This window comes from Bos taurus, chromosome 13, assembly GCF_002263795.3.
Source record: "Bos taurus isolate L1 Dominette 01449 registration number 42190680 breed Hereford chromosome 13, ARS-UCD2.0, whole genome shotgun sequence".
Lineage (NCBI taxonomy): Eukaryota > Metazoa > Chordata > Mammalia > Artiodactyla > Bovidae > Bos > Bos taurus.
In genome coordinates this window covers 24,525,084-24,544,263 of record NC_037340.1, presented here as the reverse complement: position 1 = coordinate 24,544,263, position 19,180 = coordinate 24,525,084, and the positions used below count along the sequence as shown (strand labels likewise).

Genomic DNA, 19,180 nt, shown 5'->3' with positions numbered 1-19,180 from the left:
ATCCTCCAGTTTGCTAAGTCACTTCAGTCGTGTCCGACTCTGTGCAACCCCATAGACGGCGGCCCATCAGGCTCCGCAGTCCCTGGGATTCTCCAGGCAAGAACACTGGAGTGGATTGCCATTTCCTTCTCCAATGCGTGAAAGTGAAAAGTGAAAGTGAAGTCGCTCAGTCATGTCTGACTCTTCGAGACCCCATGGACTGCAGCCCACCAGGCTCCTCCGTCCATGGGACTTTCCAGGCAAGAGAACTGGAGTGGGGTGCCATTGCCTTCTTCACCCTCCAGTTTAAAAAAAGTAATTAGAAAATCATTTTCATATGGAGAGATGATCAAGAAGTAGGTTGCCAAAATTATAGGAAAAAATCCTTACTTTTAGAGAAAATGAATAAAGCATTGTTTTGGGAGGAGAGAGAAAAACTAATGTCATATTTTAATGCATAGAAAAAAGTACAGATGATCTTATTAGAGAAGCAGAAATAGACACATGGACGGTAGAGAACAAATATATGGACACCAAGGCGGGGGTGGGCGGGGGGATTAGGAGATTGCAATCGACACATATACACTATTGATACTATGTATAAAATAGATAACTAATGAGAACTTACCTTATAGCACAGGATACTCAATGTTCTGTGGTGACCTCAGTGGGAAAGAAATCGAAAAGGGAGGGGATAAATGTAAATGTATAGCTGATTCACTTTGCTGTAAGGCAAAAAACTTACACAACATTGTAAAGCAACTGTACTCCAATAAAAATTAATTTATAAAAGATAATATCAGTCACACAAATGGAATATATACGCACACACCAGAAGACAGAATCATCACAAATCCAACAAGATAATGACCGATACAGAGTCCCAAACAAAGACACCCCCAACACAAAAGGTCCTCAATGTCAGGCACGTCAGAACCAATTGGCAAAATGCCCAAATAGCACTTTGTGCTCAAAGGAGAAGTTAGCCCGGGTGCACACCAGTGGGACTTACCGGGTCTTGGAGCTCGTCTGTTCGTCCAGGCGCATGTTCCACCGAGGAAAAGCCTACGTTGACAGCCAGTGCCGAGCAGAGGAGAAACAGAGAAGATTCCCCGAAACAAATGGTTTCAGCAGCTGCTAGAAACACCCGCCCCTCCAAAATCTTTCTCTCAGGGTCAGGTAGCCTCCAGCAGCGGTTCCTCAAAGCCATCCAGGAGCGTCGTCCTGGTGGCTCTACTCTAGGAAAACCCCAGAAGCCAGGTGTCGCGAGAGCACAGGAGTCTCGCGGAAGGAGCCAAAAACAGAGTGGGGTCCAGCTGCTTGCCACTCTAAAGCCAAAGAAGAGGCGAGCTGGTGGAAAGGAAAGTTTGCTTTATTTCAGAGGACAACAGCCTGGGGGCAGGGGGCTCCTGACAAAGGCCAGCTCCTCCACACTGACAATCAGTGGGCAAGAGCTTTTATGGAGGGAGGAAGGGAGGGATGGGGCTTCATGCAGAAAGAGCACAGTCGGCTCTGGCAATCATCTTGAAATTGGTGCTGCAAGAGTCTGGTCAGTGTCATCTTGATTCGATTAGGTACAGTTAATCTTCAGTTCCAGAGTCAGTTTGTTCCCATTTCTTTGAGGCCAGGTCTCAGAATTGTGGCAGCTTATGTCATGGCTACAGTCTGGTCATCATGTGGGGGTTTCAGTACCTACAAGACAGTTCATAGGATATGGCTCAGAATGTTGTCTAAACCCTTGAGGAGGAACTAAACGTCCTTGCTGCTGCTGCTAAGCCGCTTCAGTCGTGTCGGACTCTGTGCAACCCCATAGATGGCAGCCCACCAGGCTCCCCCGTCCCTGAGATTCTCCAGGCAAGAACACTGGAGTGGGTTGCCATTTCCTTCTCCAATGCATGAAAGTGAAAAGTGAAAGTGAAGTCGCTCAGTCGCGACCGACTCCCAGCGACCCCGTGGACTGCAACCCACCAGGCTCCTCCATCCATGGGATTTTCCAGGCAAGAGTACTGGAGTGGGTTGCCATTACCTGCTCCAAAAGGTCCTTGACTATGCTTAATAAACTAATATTATTTAATCTTGTTGAACTGTTTCTTTTGTTTCTGCATTTTCTCAGTGCTCTAATTAAACTTATTCTTTGGCTAAAGTTTTTCCACAGACAAAAGGCAGGCTGAGGACATGGGGAAGCAAAAAGATCATAGTGTCCTGCTCCATTCACTATGCCTGTCCAATTTTTACAGCAGAATTATGCTAGGTATACAGAGTAAATGAGAGAGCTTTTCTTTCTTAATACTTTACAACAGTTTAAAATAGTAATTATCTGTTACTTACAGGTTTTGCAGAATCACTCATAAAGTAACTTATCACCTTTTGGAAAGTGTTGATATTTACCTGCTTTACACTATCTACTATAGTTCATGATCTAAACAAATTTTATCTTTTCGAGACAGTATTTTTTTTTAGATTATCATTTATTTCACCTGGATTTTCTCACTTTGAGTGTTGCCAAGTAGAAACATAGACCAAAAAACAAACAAAACAAAATGCTTCGAATAAATGGACTGCTGAGCATTTCCTTAACTTGCACTAAAGATGACATTGCTTCTTTCTCTTTTCCCCTTTCAGTGGGAAAAAAATTTTTAGATAATACTTGGAGGAGCTATGATTCAAACGACATTTCTGTATTAAGCAATTTATAAAGCAAACAATCTAGTTTCAAATGTGTCTTGCTCAATACTAAACTGTGTTTATGAGACAAATCTGTATATGTGAATTATGTAGTTTCTTACATTTTAGATGAAAAATTAAACCCTTTAATAATGGAGAAACAATGAAAAAATGCTTGAAAATAGGTGCAGACGTTGAGCTTCCTGAAAAATGATGACCACTGTTTTAGAGATGTGGACATCACAGTGGGGTCATGAACCCCAAAAGTACATGGTGGGTGGTCCTGCAGTTGATGTGGCATGCCCCAGAGCTGCCACAGGACAACCAGAAAGAATGAGTGTTGATGTCATGATTGTTCGTACAGTGGTCTCTATAGTGTCCATCCATTCTCAGCTGCAGGGCCGAGGCCACTCAAGCCAATCCCATCTGCTCTGCTGTTAATACTGGACTGCTGCTGCTGCTGCTAAATCACTTCAGTCATGTCCGACTTCCCTGTCCCTGGGGTTCGCCAGGCAAGAACACTAGAGTGGGCTGCCATTTCCTTCTCCAATGCATGAAAGCAAAGCAAATCATCCCAGGGCATTTGTATGTAACTTTTAGAGGTTTGCATTGCTGGACCTCTGCTCAGGTTTTGAATTATATTCTTGTGTGTGTACCGCTAGGGTTCTAAATAATTTTTGAACAGCCCCACCAGCAGAGTTCAGCATTGGGCTTTACTAGAAGTGTCTCTTGCTTCTTTGGGAAAGGACAGGACAATTTCCTAGTCCCTGTCTGGCTCAGGCACAGGCTTCAGAGGTAACAACTCCAGATAGATAAGAATAGGGGCATCTGGTTTCAGGTGTTATCTAGATAAGATAGGGACTTTAATCTAGGTTTTTAGAGGTGGGGTTATGGGGTTCTAAAACGTGTTTCAGTTGCTTCCAAGATAAAGTGTGTTTTCTTGGGAGAAGGTTTATTGCTTTTACTTGATTCTCCAAGGAGTCGATGAATTAAAAAGTCTTAGTGTATTAGTGAGGGTTGTCCAGAGATACAGAACCAATAGGAGATAGATAGATAGATAGAGGAATTGGCTCATGCAATTATTTAGGCTAATAAATTCCACGTGTCTGATGTCTGCAAGCTGGCGATCCAGGAAAGCCAGAGGTATAATTCAGTCCAAATCAAAAGGCCCGAGAATCAGGTGAGTCAACGCTATTAATCCTAGTCTGAGGGCAAAAGAAGATGAAATGTCATGTCCCAGCTCAATCAGTGAGGCAGGGGGAAAATATGGGGGAGCAACAAATTTCTCCTTCCTCTGCCTTTTGTTCTCAACAGATTAGATGATCCCCAACCACTTGGGGAGGGCAGTCCACTGTAGTGAGTCCACTGATTCAAACGTTAAGCTCATCCAGAAATACCCTCACAGACACAGCCACAAACAATGACTAACCTGGGCACCCATGGTCCAGTCATGTTGACACATACAATTAACCATCACAGTTAAGAACCTTGGTAGAGGTATCGTAGACATCATTTTCCTTGAGTTCAGGCAAAAGTGCAGAAGCAGTAATCTAAGGCTCGAGAGAACCAGGAGAGTAGACTCAGGTTTGTACTGCAGGCAAGAAACAGAAGGAAATGGCAACCTACTCCAGTATTCTTGCCTGGAAAATCCCATGGACAGAAGAGCCTGGCAGGCTATAGTTCATAGGGTCGCAAAAAGTTGGACACGCTGAGTGACTTCACTTCTTCTTCTGGCAGTGGTTCTCAGTCTTGATTGCTCATTAGGACCACTGGGAACTTAGAGAAGTCCAGAGAGATGCCCTATGAGTTGAATAAGACCGCACTGAATCCAGGTTGGAGGTGTTTGTGTTTCTGTGCCTTAAGGATTCTCAAGAGATCCTTGAACAAATTCACCCAGAGAGGTCAAGTTCTTGCCTTCAGCTCTACAGCCCCACACAGATCAGATCATAGTTTCTCAAGAAAAAAAAAAATCTTCCTTGGTGGCTCAGGCGGTAAAGAATCTGCCGCAATGCAGGAGATCCAGGTTTGATCCCTGGGTTGCCTGGGTTGGTAAGATCCTCTGGAGAAGGAAATGGCAACCCACTCAAGTATTCTTGCCTGAAGAATCCCATGGACAGAGGAGGCTAGCAGGCTACAGTCCATGGGGTTGCAAAGAGTCAGACGTGACTGAGGGACTAATACTTTCCACTTCCCTCGAAGTAGATACAGTCAGACAATTTATACTTCTAAAGGAAATTATAATAACTACTTGTGGTACATTAAAATTCAATGTTTTTTTATCAGAGATATCAAAGTCTTACCTGCTTGGGATCTAAGGGACTTAGATGCTTCATAATACTCTTGAGTGGTATTTAGAAAGGCTGAAATCTTTCCTGCCGAATAGTCTTATATTGGTGTTGGGGCTTAATATAAATACCCAGAACTTTTACCTATTCCCCAAGAAGAAGTTCACACAGTCTAAAAGTTTAAAACCTTCTATTTTCTGGATATTCATCCCAAATTTTCCAGTTTCATTTCATCCCATTAATTCCAGTGAAGTGAAGTGAAGTGAAATTTGCTCAGTTGTGTCTGACTCCTTGTGACCCCATGGACTATACAGTCCATGGAATTCTCTAGGCCAGAATACTGTAGTGGGTAGCCATTCCCTTCAGGGGATCTTCCCAACCCAGGGATTGAACCCAGGTCTCTCATATTGCAGGCAGATTCTTTACCAACTGAGTTATCAGGGAAGCCTAATTAATTCCAGTGGCAACCACTTATATCATATTATCTCAACAAATCACTCATCAGTGTATTATTTCAGAGAGAATTCATTCCAAGCAAGAGCATTTATTTCCAAGATTTCCATTCTCTTTGCAGTGTGCGAAAAATGATCAATGTAATTAGGTATAGACACTATTTAATTTTGATTAGTGATATACAAAGTAAACTGTAGAAACATGAAATATCCAAATGAGGACACAGTCTGAATATAAGGCATGTGAGCAATATACTTTGGTAAAATATTTAAAAGGGTTTTATTGCTTAGCTATTTTTAGCATTTATCTTAATTATTTAAAACCCTATTTTTTAAAAACATTAAATAATGCTTCCTGCAAACTCCCCTTTGGTTTGAAGGTAAGTAGGCATTAACTTTTTTTTTTTTTGCAGATGCTAATGAAAGCCTGAAATTAACCACCCCATTCTACACTCTCTGCAGTTTTCTCCTGGCTCCCCAATATATATTTTACATCTCTGAGTTTTGATCCTTCTTGTGTGATGTATCAACTAAATTCTGCATTTTTTAGGATAAGAAATATCAAACAAGACAAGCCTATGATGAAAAGTTCATCAAGCACTTGAATTTAGTGTAGAAATTTGTCTGCCTCTTAATTCTGATTGGATAAACATCAGTTTCTGATGACCAGTTTAGGAACTCAATGATGGTGGGTGGATTACATGACATATCTAGGAAGCATGAGGACCCTATATCCCAGAGTGACTGGCTCTTCATCTCAAAGTTCTGGATGCTTGAGGCACTAGAGAGCAGCTCTTCCTCTGAGCTGTCCTCACCACTGGGAAATAAATCAGCAGAAAAGTCTCTGACTTCAGAGCCATCTGTGTAGCTTGGATTCACATCCCCTTTCTGTCACGTAGAGCCCTGTCACCCTCATGAAGGTCACAAACTGTGTGAAGTTCAGTTTCCCATTGGTGAAATGTGATCACTAATACCTACCTCTGAGGATTTTATGTGTATTATGTAACATATCTGGCTGGGGGAGAGGGAGGCAGTCAATAAATGGAAATGACCCTTACACATTCCCAGAGTCTATTAGCATCAATGCATTTTCTTTCAGCAGAGAAAAATTTATTAAAATCTGTTAAAGAATACTTACTTTTATGTAAGTGTATCTCCTAACATTTTCTAGACCAATAACTAATATTTATTGAGTGTCTACATTGTACCAGGGATAGGGTTCGGAACTGAAGACAGAGCAGTGAACAAGGCCTACCCCAGTTTGCTGTTCCTGTGTTTTACAAGTAACTAAGTCCATCCATCCGCTTTGTTCATCTTTGGTGGTTTCAGCGAGAAGTCCAATAAGCCCTCATAGTCTGGAAAAAAAACCACACAAAGGCTATTATTCCCCTTAGGAATTTATTGAATGCTAACTGTAATAAGCACTTGTATCTGTTTTAAATTTTTTATTGAGTTATAATTTAAATACCATACAATTCACTTGCTTGACTTGCACAATTCAGTGAATTTTGGTATATTTACACAGTTGTGCAACTATCACCACAGGCACAGAGGTTTTTTGTTTGTTTGATTTGGGCTTTTTAAAAAAATTTTTGGCCATGGGACATGTGGGATCTTAGTTACCCAGCCAGAGACAGAACTTGCACCCCCTACATTGGAAGGGCAGAATCTTTACTGCTGAACCACCAGGGAAGTCTCAGCATTTGTACCTTAATTCACAATAATCCTATGAGGCAAGTTCTATTATTATTGCCATCTCACAGAGAAGGAAACCAACGCACAAAGAGATAAGTGTTAACATCATGGCACAAATGTGTGGCTGACCCTGGACCATGGACCCCAGCAGGCCGGCTGCAGAGCCCAGGCTCTTAGCCCCATGTTCCCTGCATCACACAGACGGAGCAGAGCCGGAAGCAGCCTCATCTTCTCCAGGACACACAGCACATGTATACACCTTGAGCCCTGTGGCATGGATGCAGTTTGGACAAATATCCATAGGCTCTGGGAAAAAAGAAGACCCAGAAAAATTCTTGCTATCAGGTGGTCCTAGATCTAAAATTCTCAACGAGGAGGGAAAGGTAGGCAAAGGTTCACCCTTATACCTCCTGGAGAAGGGTTAAGTATGCCAAGAGGACTCACCCTGAGATGTGCCAGATTATCCTGAAAACTTGTATTTCCTTCCCAGGGGAAGGGACTTCTATTAACAAAAAGTGGATTGAAAGAGTGTTTCTTTACTGGGGACATCGGGAGAAGTAGGGGGGGCGTCCCCTTAGTGGGCATCATACACAAATTGTGGCTCTGCAGTTGATGGGTTGGGGGTTGTTTGAAGCTGCAGACCAAACAAGAAAGGAAGAATTGCATCAGGATTTATAATCATAGATCTATAACCCAGGCTGTAGATGGCTTCACCATGGCCAAACTCCCAGTTCCACAAAGCTATCTAAGCTGGTCAGCGGTCCTCTTGGGGCCTAGCAGGAAAGATCTGTCCAGAGAAGAGTTCCACACAGAGTAGTGAACCTGTTTCTTTTTTTAAAGCTTTTATTGAATTTGTTACAATACTGCTTCTGTTTTATGGTTTTTCGGTTTGGTTTTTTTTTTTTTTTTGGTTGCAAGACATGTGGGATCTTAGCTCCCAACCACAGATCGAACCTGGGCCCCCTGCATTGAAAGCCGAAGTCTTACTTAAAAGAGTTTGTATGATGCATCCAGAGTGAATGGGCACTAAAGGAGGCAAAGTAGAGAGACACACAGCTATGGTAGGAGGAACCATGACATCGAGAGATATTAGCTCTTAGCCCAGGAGCAGCCGAAGAGACAGATGGTGGCTGAGACACCCTTCACCATGGAAGAACGGATCACCACGCAAGCAGTGATGCCCAAGGTGGGGTCTGTAAGATGATCCATTGTGACATTAGAAGGAAATAGTAGAGCTCTTATTTGCACTTATTTATTTATCTCATTGCTTCTTCATTTCTATTTTTGCATACATTGAAAATACATATATTGGGGACATGCTCTATTTTTTTTGACCACTGAAGGATCAAAAGTGGTTGGAAGTCACTGCAAAAAGCAGATGCGCTTCTTCTGGGTCAGCCACCAGAATGATGTTATATATGGAAAATGTTCCTATTTGCCATGAGGCCCAGACCTAGGACTGCTGTCTGCACTTACCTCTCTTCCTGTACTCCCTTAAAGACCCACTGATAATCCCAAGGGATCTCTGGAAGAGCCCAACCAAGAGACAGTATCCAGTTTTGGTCTATGGTTTCATGAGGGCAACAGCCATGTACGAAGCTGAGGCTAGGGGAGATCAGAGCTATGATCTCTCAGAAGGAACCACAGAAGGAATTCAAATGGTTCCAGGGAGAAGGTGTGAGGTGGCCCCAGACACCATCAGGGAAATGAGGAATTTGGAATTGCAGCTAGCTTCCTATTGGCCTTCATTAACAGTTGCATCTTTTCTATCAATCATTCTCTTTTGGATGTACACCTCTGAAGCAGTTAACTTGAGTGTATTACATTGAACTTTTGGGTAGCTACACAGTGCAGCTCCCTCAGAACCATTTAACACCAAACATTTAAAAAACAAAAGGAAATTTCAAGGCAAGATCTCTAAAGGTCATCAAGCTTTCATAAATTTTCATCAAATTTTCTACCTACCCTGTAGGTCTAGTAGCTGGAAAACTTTTCCAATAGAGAAAAACACAGAAAAAGCTGTAATAAAGAAATGAAGAGAAATCCACTTGAGAAACAGAATTAGAAGCAATTTCCAATGCAGAATATTGGAAGGATTTTAGTGACTTTATCCCATATTACAAGCAAAAATAAAACAATCACAAATATAAAGTAATGTGGTACTTATGTAACATATAGTATGTTCTAAATTCCACAATTATTGCTGCTAATGGTCGAATTCATGAGCAGGGTAACATAGATCAATGGTGATTTCCATATTCTTTCCTTTATATTATTCTATACTTGTGAAAACTTGGCTATTACTTCCTTTCCATATTCTATACTTGTGAAAACTTGGCTATTACTTCATAAATGATGTTTCCTGAAAAAGGAGAAAATATTTTCATAAATAATTTCAATAGTCTTTCACCTATGAATACCATCCCTCTTTGTAGATTCCATTTGTCCCATCTAAAAATGTCTTAAAATATTAACATAATATAAGCTGTTATTACAGTATTTATGATACCTTTGCTCCAGAAGACCCATACAACTACCTAAAAGTTCAGTCATGTTGCTGCCAAAATACCTCTCAGCTATGGTTATGTGTCCATTTCTATCTCGCAAGGCAGATGAACACAAAGAGAAATTAATCGTGGTCTCTGGGCTAAAGGAACTTGCACTGTACCAGAGGGGACAAAACATGCACATAAATAATTATGATACAAGAGTAAATATGTGATAATACTATAAAAATAACATACATAAAAAGTAGAAGAATGTCAGAAAGATAGCACTCACTTCCAGAGTAGGGGGGAGGGATGTCATGAGATTTACAGAGAAAGGTGTACTTGATCGAGGCATTAAGGGACAAGGTATGACTTAAGCTGAATGAAGAGGAAGCAGAGGAGAGGGAGCAGGAGGGGAGTAGAGGTGTGGAAGCTGGGGTGGGGGGCGTGAGGATAGAAAGAAGAGGAACCAAAAAAATCACACCTTCTAAAACAAAGAATGGAAAAACTTGGAGTCCAGTTAAAAAGCAAGTTATGGGATAAAGTTAGCTCCAAAGTAATTGGAGACAAGTATGTTGCTGCTGCTGCTGCTGCTGCTAAGTCACTTCAGTCGTGTCCAACTCTGTGCGACCCCATAGACAGCAGGCCACCAGGCTCCCCTGTCCCTGGGATTCTCCAGGCATGAACACTGGAGTGGGTTGCCATTTCCTTCTCCAATGCATGAAAGTAAAAAGTGAAAGTGAAGTCACTCAGTCGTGTCCAACTCTTAGTGACCCCATGGACTGCAGCCCACCAGGCTCCTCTGCCCATGGGATTTTCCAGGCAAGAGTACTGGAGTGGATTGACATTGCCTTCTCCAGGAGACAAGTATAGAAATGAGTAATAAAGAAGGATAGGTAATAAAGAAGTTTGGTTGGTTGGTTAAAAGGATATGATTTAAAGCATCTTCTCTTACCTTTACCTATTTCCTTCTTCCAGCCTTGAGTATCCTCACTCCACTTTAGAAACCCATAGACTACTGCTTTGTTTATTTGTTTACTTACTAGACTCTTCCCAGATCAGGAGCTCCGAGGGCAGGGCTGGTGTCATTTCCCTCTTTGTAGCCACAAAGTCCAACATGGAGCTTGTTGTGTAGATGTCTATGGGAATGAATGCCAGGCTGTAGGAACCATCTCTATATAGCAGTCATCTTGTTATGCTCAAGATTTTGTGTGTTTTTTTTTTACTGGCGACTCGTTTCATATATGATGTTATACATATTTCAATGCCATTCTCCCAAATCATCCCACCCTCTCCCTCTCCCATAGAGTCCAAAAGACTGTTCTATACATCAGTGTCTCTTTTGCTGTCTTGTATACAGGGTTATTGTTACCATCTTTCTAAATTCCATATATATGTGTTAGTATACTGTATTGGTGTTTTTCTTTCTGGCTTACTTCACTCTGTATAATAGGCTCCAGTTTCATCCACCTCATTAGAACTGATTCAAATGTATTCTTTTTAATGGCTGAGTAATACTCCATTGTGTATATGTACCACTGCTTTCTTATCCATTCATCTGCTGATGGACATCTAGGTTGCTTCCCTGTCCTGGCTATTATAAACAGTGCTGCAATGAACATTGGGGTACACGTGTCTCTTTCCCTTCTGGTTTCCTCAGTGTATATGCCCAGCAGTGGGATTGCTGGATCATAAGGGAGTTCTATTTCCAGTTTTTTAAGGAATCTCCACACTGTTCTCCATAGTGGCTGTACTAGTTTGCATTCCCACCAACAGTGTAAGAGGGTTCCCTTTTCTCCACACCCTCTCCAGCATTTATTGCTTGTAGACTTTTGGATCGCAGCCATTCTGACTGGCGTGAAATGGTACCTCATAGTGGTTTTGATTTGCATTTCTCTGATAATGAGTGATGAGCATCTTTTCATGTGTTTGTTAGCCATCTGTATGTCTTCTTTGGAGAAATGTCTATTTAGTTCTTTGGCTCATTTTTTGATTGGGTCATTTATTTTTCTGGAATTGAGCTGTAGGAGTTGCTTGTATATTTTTGAGATTAGTTGTTTGTCTGTTGCTTCATTTGCTATTATTTTCTCCCATTCTGAAGGCTGTCTTTTCACCTTGCTTATAGTTTCCTTTGTTGTGCAGAAGCTTTTAAGTTTAATTAGGTCCCATTTGTTTATTTTTCCTTTTATTTCCAATATTCTGGGAGGTGGGTCATAGAGGATCCTGCTGTGATGTGTGTTGGAGAGTGTTTTGCCTATGTTCTCCTCTAGGAGTTTTATAGTTTCTGGTCTTATGTTTAGATCTTTAATCCATAAGATTTTGTTATTAATGACCAAGTCTAAATGCTCACAAAGGAGGGAAACAGGACAGTGGCTCAGCAAGCCAGCTGGACAGTCAAACTGACCTGGGTTGGAGTTCACCTCTGCCATTTCCTCAATCTGAGTGAGACTTTACACAAACACTTTTCTGACAAACATACATTACCCTCATTTGTAAAACAATCATAACACTTACCTCCCAGCATTATGGAGAGGATTAAATAAGCTGTGTGTTGGACCCTTAGCACATTGCCTGGGACCTAGTAAGTGCTTAATTTATATAAGTTATCTTGCTATTTAACATCAAATATTGTTTGTCAATGACACTTGTAAAGTTGCTCAATATGTCAGCATGACACAGGTTTTATGTTCAAAGCACAGAGGCTGGATAATAACAGCACTTTATTTTAATTCTAAAATGGTACCACCATGATTCTCTTTCTGGTGGGCATATTTTTTTTCTTTTCTCTTTTGACATATTACACACACAAAGAAGAATGAAAAAGGACACAAACATACATTGGAATGTATAATATGTAGTAAATATGCTTGTAACCCATGTCCAAGATTTAAAATGAAATATTGGTTGCTCCTCTGAAGTCCCCACTGTGACACTTCCAATTCAAAGAGGTGACCACTGCCCTGATTATTCTGGAGGGAGGTCTTGTCCTAGCTCTCCTAGGGTAGTCCTAACCCTCCTAGCTTCCTTATAGCTTTATTCCCTATGAAATATGCTTTCTCTTATTTTTCAATTTTATATCAATTAAAAATAAATTGTATGCAGTCTTATGTGCCTTGCTCTTTTGATCAGTATTGTGTTCATAAGATTCTTCCTCCTCACCAAAAACCCTCTATTTTCTCCTTTTACATTGTTGTAGGATTGCAATGTGCTAATGGATGTACCACGATTTAGTCATTCACTTAATGTTTATGGCCATTTTACTGTTAATGGACATTTGGTTCATTTACAGTTGAAGATCATTATCAAAATTCTGCTTGGAACACTCTTATATATCTCCTGAGACACAGTTGTGTGGATTTCTCTAGGGATATATCCAGGAGTAGGATTGCTACGTTGTGAAGTATGTGTAGCTCCAATTTTACTGGAAAATGTAAACTGTCTTCCAAAGTAATCGTACTAATTTCTACGACTACCAACAGTGTATGAGAGCTCTCCACATCCCAGCCAACATTTGTTATTATCAAAGTTTTAATTTTGGCACTCCTGTGTGTGCCCTAGGATCTCGGCTTGTACTTTACAATTATTAATGAACTTGAGCATCTTGGAATATTCTTATTCATTATTTAGATTTCCTTTTTTTGTGAAGTGCTTATTCAAGACGTTTGCTCTTTTCATTGGGTTGTCTGCCTTTTTCTAATTGATTTGTGGATACAAATCTATGTTGATTATATGTTGCAGATATCATTTCCTTCTGTGGCTTATAATTTCACACTATTTGTGGTGCCTTTTCATGAGTTTAATTAAGCATTTTAAAATGTTTGTTCTCACATTTAAATTTATAATCCATATGAAGCTGATTTTTGTGTGTGGTGTGAGGAAGGGGTCCAGTTTGATTCTTTTCACATTTGTGCTGTGCTCAGTTGCTCAGCTGTGTCCGACTCTTTGTGACCCAATAGACTGTAGCCAGCCAGGCTCTTCTGTCCATGAGATTCTCCAGGCAAGAATAATGGAGTGGTTGCCATTTCTTCTTCCAGGAGATCTTCCTGACCCAGGGATTGAACCTGTATCTCCTGTGTCTCCTGCATTGCGGGCAGATTCTTTACCCACTGAGCCATCACAGAAGCCTTCGTTTCACATTTAGATACTGTTATACCAGCATTATTTATCAAGAAGATCATCATTTCTCCAATTGTTCTGGACTACCTCCTTAGTCACAAATCATATCAATTTATGTCTGAGTCTGTTTTGGGTATCCTTATTCTTTTTCAGGAGTCTCTTTATCTGCAATAATTCCACACAGTCATGACTGATATTTGGCAGAAGAAATCCTCTTTCCTCATAACTCTTCTTCCAGTGTGTCTTGAATATTCTTGGGAGTTTTTTATTTCTTTAAAAGTTTAATATCAGCTGGCTAAAATGAAAATCAGTCTCTTGGGGTTTTAATTGGGATGCCATTGAATATTGAGACTGATTTGGGAAAAATTTAAATCCTTACTATGTCAACTCTTTCAATCCATGTAGATGGCATATCACTCCATTTATTTAGATCTTCCTTCCTTTCTCCCAATAAAGTTTTGTAATTTTTCTTATAGAGTACTTATACCAAAGAAAGGCAATGCCAAACAATGCTCAAACTTCCACACAATTGCACTCATTTCACACGGTAGTAAAGTAATGCTCAAAATTCTCCAAGCCAGGCTTCAGCAATACGTGAACCGTGAACTTCCAGATGTTCAAGCTGGTTTTAGAAAAGGCAGAGGAACCACAGATCAAATTGCCAACATCCACTGGATCATCAAAAAAGCAAGAGAGTTCCAGAAAAACATCTATTTCTGCTTTATTGACTATGCCAAAGTCTTTGTGTGGATCACAATAAACTGTGGAAAATTCTGAAAGAGATGGGAATACCAGACCACCTGATCTGCCTCTTGAGAAACCTATATGCAGGTCAGGAAGCAACAGTTAGAACTGGACATGGAGAAATGCTGGGCTGGAAGAAGCACAAGCTGGAATCAAGATTGCCGGGAGAAATATCAATAACCTCAGATATGCAGACGACACCACCCTTATGGCAGAAGGTGAAGAGGAATTAAAAAGACTCTTGATGAAAGTGAAAGAGGAGAGTGAAAAAGTTGGCCTAAAGCTCAACATTCAGAAAACTAAGATCATGGCATCCGGTCCCACCACTTCATGGGAAATAGATGGGGAAACAGTGTAAACAGTGTCAGACCTTATTTTGGGGGGCTCCAAAATCACTGCAGATGGTGATTGCAGCCATGAAATTAAAAGATGCTTACTCCTTGGAAGGAAAGTTATGACCAACCTAGATAGCATATTCAAAAGCAGGGACATTACTTTGCCAACAAAGGTCTGTCTAGTCAAGGCTTTTCCAGTGGTCATGTATGGATGTGAGAGTTGGACTGTGAAGAAAGCTGAGAGCTGAAGAATTGATGCTTTTGAACTGTGGTGTTGGAGGAAACTCTTGAGAGTCCCTTGGACTGCAAGGAGATCCAACCAGTCCATTCTAAAGGAGATCAGTCCTGGGTGTTCATTGGAAGGACTGATGCTAAAGCTGAAACTCTAATACTTGGGCCACCTCATGCGAAGAGTTGACTCATTGGAAAAGACCCTGATGCTGGGAAGGATTTGGGGCAGAGGGAGAAGGGGACGACAGAGGATGAGATGGCTGGATGGCATCACCAACTCAATGGACATGAGTTTGAGTAAACTCCAGGAGTTGGTGATGGACAGGGAGGCCTGGCGTGCTGTGATTCGTGGGGTCACAAAGAGTCAGACACGACTGAGTGACTGAACTAAACTGAATTGATACATTTTTTGCTAGATTTTTCACTAATGTAAAAGTCTGGGTTCTTTTTACTATATGTTATCAAAGTATTTATAGTATCTTTTATTTACTAGACCTTCACTGTTTTTCGGATATAATACCAAGCACTTCAAATATACTGTGTGTTGTAATACTCACAACAATCTTGTTAGCTCCTCCGACTATTATGCTCATTTTACTTTTGCACATGATGCTCAAAAGGATTATATATATCACTCAAGGTCTCACAGTTAGTAAGTATCCAAGCCAGAATTTGGAAGCCTTGTCTGATTCCCAAGTCATGCTATGCTGCTACCTCAGTGGGAGACGTGCCCTAAGGGAACTGAATGCATTTCAGATATGCTTTGATGGGTAAGAAAGATCAAGGACCTGGGATACTTACCAGAGGATGTAAGAAGCAGAGGGATCCCAAGCACTCAGGAAACTGAAATAAGATGTTGAGATGAGCAATGATGAGAGTCACATAAAGTAAGGAGGTGCTGAAGACAAACATCACTCAAGCTGCCATTTTTCTTACGGCAAAGAGAAGTCAATCAGTTAGCTTAGGAGCTTCTGGATATCAGGTTTGCTTCAGTGGCATCAACCCCAGACACACAGAGGCCATTATCAGCAGTCTATGTTACCCACTTGCTATTTTTAAACTGAATTTTATTACCTAATTTTCCAGTCTCTTTCAACTGGTACCTTTCATTTGGATTTTCATCTTAGCATATGCACTTCCCCTAATTCTTACAGCTGTTTGCTCAAGCCAATTTTGAGGCTAATTTTGGGAGGACTCATTTATACTGAATACACAGCATATATGAGAAGATGCCTCTCATATAGAAGATTTTTATGAATAAAAATTCTTTGATATAGTTCCTAACCATCAATCTGCATTTTTAAAATGTATTTAAGAGTACCATTGGCCAGGAACTCTAAGAAGCAGAATTGCAGCACAGATGGTCCAAGATTCTTAATGTCTAATGTTACACTTTAAAATGACGCTGTTTCATGGTGTTGATCTGCCTGCCTCTTGAATTCTTCAGAAAATGCATGTTGGATTGTAGTTGATTTTGAAGAGCGATAGCTGTATAAGGTGAGCCACAGTTAAATTCAGCTTTGGAATAATTGGCCTTCCTCCATTGTTCAGTTCATAATAGCTGCAATAGCTCAGACTGCTAAAATAGATCCAATTATGTAGAAAAATATTAAAGGAACAGCAAGTATTTCCTCAGTTACCATACCTTGCCTAGAAAGTAAGCAAGGATTTTTTTTCTTTTAGCTTATGACTGTACATAAATAAATTTAAGGTCCAGTAAAATGCAGAAACCCAAAAATAAAAATATAGAAGAAAACCTTCACTTAGCAAAAGTTCAGACAATCCTGAAAATTACAAAAGTAAAATGGGGATAATGGGGATACGGAAAGATTATAAAATGTAAGAGGCATGATTTAAGAACTTTGATGCATATTTAATACTACAAATTTGTTTCTGAAAAAACTATAGTACACAGTTGCACATGTGTCTAGTATAAATCCATAAAATTTTAAATAAAAGTAAATGAGTAAATGAATAAAGAGATTCATATATTTGATGTGTATTTTATGTCATGGTAGATGTATGTTATCTGAGATAAATGCTAATTGTTGTGTCAGTCCCTCAGTTGAATCTGACTTTTTGTGACCCCATGGACTTCCCTGTACTTCCACGCTTCCCTGTACTTCACTGTCTCCCAGAGTTTGCTCAAACTCATGTCATTGAGTCAGTGATGCCATCCAATCATCTCATCCTCTGTCGTCACCTTATCCTCCTGCCTTCAATCTTTCCCAGTGTCAGGGTCTTTTCTAATGAGTCAGCTCTTCGCATCAGGTGGGCAAAGTATTGGAGCTTCAGCATCAGTCCTTCCAATGAATATTTAGGGTTGATTTCATAATGTAGAAATTTGAAGATTAATGTGTTTTATAAATTACTTAATCATTTCAAAGTACATTAAGTTTTTTTCCTCCATTTTGCCCCAATTTTAGCATCTCCTTTTGTGAACCATTTCTAATTTCACTTATTGTATTCAATTGTTACATTCCTATTTCCCCTATTTGGGGAATTTTTTAAGATTCTTTTGATTGTACTTCCCATAGTTCATCAACTTTAAGCTAGACCCAACTTATGATATATTTAAAATTTTTTTAAATAGGAAATTGGGAAGACACTTTCTTAGAAAATTATGTTGTTTGTGGTTGTTAGGTTCCCAGGCCAGTTCATAAAAACAAAACAAAACCATTTCTTGCAAATTGTTGCAGGAGCTTAACTCCAATAATACTTCAGAGTCTGTACACCATTTCTAACAATTATACCATGGGAAATAAATTCCTTTTAAAGCTGAGATATCAGAAAAGCACTTTATTTCCCTACTGCAGTGGGACTTGGATTTCCTCCTCAGCTGTCCCTTCTAACTTCTGAGGCCTGACAATGGGGAGGCTCTCTCTAACCTAGACACTCAGGGGGGCTTCTATAAACTAGTGTAGGGGCTCCAGCCACAGGACTAATGGTGGGGTGCTGGGAAATATGCAAAATGAAGTAGGCCTTGGGTGGAAGTTTAGGGGAAGAGGAACAGGTTCAGAGCCAAGGCTTTCTTTCAGTTCCGATCGAGCCCAGGTTTTGCCTTCTACTGTCAGTGTTCTGTCTGATCCTGTTCACAAAGAGTGGAGTGCCAGTCTCTTCCTTTCCACTTTCTGTTGCCTCTACCCAAGACAGTATTCCTCCCTGACCGAAATCCGAACAAGATCAATCTGCCGGCTTTCTTCCTTTAGCCTTTGTCCAAGGACATGAGTCTCCTGAGAAGGACTTAAGGGTTTTGACCATTGGAGGTGACCAGGAAACACATGAGTGACAAGGTGATTCCTTCTTTCTGTCCTCTATTTCCCCCTAGAATATGAAAAGGAGTATCAGGTCTGCAAAGACACGTTAATAATGAGTCTTTTACTTCTATTTATTTATTTTTGGCTGCCTGCACAGCACGCAGGATCCTTGTTGTGCGACCAGAGATCAAACCTGTACCCCCTGCAGTGAAAACGTGCAGTCTTAACCACTGGACCAGCAAGGAAGTCCTTACATGTTAATGATGAGTCTTGAACATAAAGGCTCAAGTCAGAGTCATCCCACCTCATGGGGTCTGAAACAAAAGCTTTCTGGAACCCTTTTTTCACTGAAGAATCTAATACCTGCCCCCTTACAAGAAAGTACGGAGGATGACTTAGGGTTACGTGGGTCAAAGTACTCAGCACAGTGCTTAGCACATAGAACATCTTTAATAAATGATCACTTCTTTCCCCTTTTGGGCCTTTCAAAGTTTGGTCAGAGGACAGAAGCAGCTATTTTTGCAAAACCAACAAACACTTAGCAGCTCTAATTTGAAAATTAACATACCAGTATGTATTCTGCAAATCCTGTTAACAGAGGTTGTCAAATACTGGGTCCACTGAATTAATTACACTTGACATCTTTAACAAATAAGCACAGATGGCAATTTGTAGTCAATGGTAATCTCAGATCAAACTACTTTAGCGTCAGATTTGACTTACTATGAATTAATCTTCTCAGTTTGGGGTTTTCTTCTGTGTAGAAACATTTGCTCACAAGCTCTCTGAACACAAAGAAACTCAAAAAACTAAAATGTAATTTTTGCAGTTGACAATAGAACAAAAGTAAGCTAAATTTTGCCATAAAGGGTATTGTTTTAGGGATAAACTTCATAATATGGGGAAAATTATAATATAAATGACGTTGTCAAG

At 40.4% G+C, this 19,180-nt stretch overlaps 1 long non-coding RNA gene across 3 annotated transcripts in view; it reads right to left on the bottom strand.

The window, feature by feature from the left end:
- Positions 1–1,330: 1,330 nt before the first annotated feature.
- LOC132346885 (uncharacterized) overlaps positions 1,331–19,180 on the bottom strand; it is a 128,836-nt gene continuing 110,986 nt past the window's right edge. For 2 of the 3 annotated variants that reach the window (XR_009496853.1, XR_009496854.1), the window contains exons 3-7: positions 15,792–15,833; positions 10,608–10,703; positions 9,041–9,094; positions 6,636–6,735; positions 1,331–1,671 (exon numbers count right to left, since the gene is read on the bottom strand). This is a non-coding gene — a long non-coding RNA (uncharacterized lncRNA). The remainder of the gene's footprint in view (positions 1,672–6,635; positions 6,736–9,040; positions 9,095–10,607; positions 10,704–15,791; positions 15,834–19,180) is intronic. The other variant, XR_009496855.1, reaches the window with a different exon arrangement.